Below are 1311 nucleotides of genomic sequence, written 5' to 3'. Positions count from 1 at the left end.
ACGGCTGAAAGGGCGAGCATGTTTGGTGGTATGCGGATTCGAACCCGTGACCCTCAGATTGTGAGTCGAGCGCCTTATCCACCTGGCCATGCCAGGCACAAAACATGTAGTATGTTCCACCATTAATAAAACTCGTCCTTGTGCTTTTAAATCGTTGTTTGCATACCTATTATATTAGCATAATGTGCTTACTTACTTAAGTATCTCACGACGTTCGGTCAGTTTAGAAGATTTAGGTTAGCCCATAAATCCTCATATTAACCTCAAAATACAAAACAAGCTGAGTAACAAAAGAATAATAATAAAAATAATTAAAACTAAATACATTAAACATTCTAACCAATACTTTTAATTAAAGTAACGTTAAAGAGATAATACAATATACCTTACTTGTGGAACACACGCATCCGAGATGAATTACTTAATAAATAATAATAAATTAATACCTTAATCGTACAATAATTAGATTGTTTGATTGCAATCAAGCACAAAGCTACACAATGGGCTATCTGTGCTCTGCCCACCACTGGTATCGAAACCCGGATTCTAGCGTTGTAACTCCGCAGACATACCGCTGTGCCACTGGGGGGCAAAATAATTAGATAGAATATTGGTACTGTAATTAAAATATAATCATGTTAAATGTAATAAAAAGAAAAAAATTGTCATGTTATGAATTTCGCGCAAAGCTACACGAGGGTTATCTGTGCTAGCCGTCCCTAATTTACCAGTGTAAGACTAGAGGGAAGGTAGCTAGTCATCACCACCCACGGCCAACTCGTGAGCTACTCTTTTACCAACGACTAGTGGGATTGACTGTCACATTATAACGCCCCCATGTCTGAAAGGGCGAGCATGTTTGGTGTGACGGGGATTCGAACCCGCGACCCACAGAAAAAATAACAACAACATATTAAGCATGCTATGAGGTGTGTCTAACACAACTAATCTAATTTAACTAGTATTTTAGTATTGTTTGTAATTAAGCACAAAGCTACACAATGGGCTATCTATGCTCTGTACACCATGGGTATCGAAACCCGGATTCTAGCGTTGTCCGCAAACATACCGCTGTGCTACTGGCTAATTTAACTAATCTCCGTCACTTACCAAAACACGTCGATCGGATAACAGAAAGTAATAAATATAGTTAAACCTTCTGTAATAGCTGAAAACTAAATGCGATTCGAGTAAGTTCAATAGTAATAATAAGACTTAGAAAAAGAAGTACCGTATTTTTCGGTGTAAAAGACGCACTTTTTTTACCCCAAAATTTGATGTCAAAATCTGCTTGCGTCCTATACACCGAAG

Source organism: Limulus polyphemus, unplaced genomic scaffold, assembly GCF_000517525.1.
Source record: "Limulus polyphemus unplaced genomic scaffold, Limulus_polyphemus-2.1.2 Scaffold220, whole genome shotgun sequence".
Classification (NCBI taxonomy): Eukaryota; Metazoa; Arthropoda; class Merostomata; order Xiphosura; family Limulidae; genus Limulus; species Limulus polyphemus.
This window is presented reverse-complemented; position numbering follows the sequence as displayed.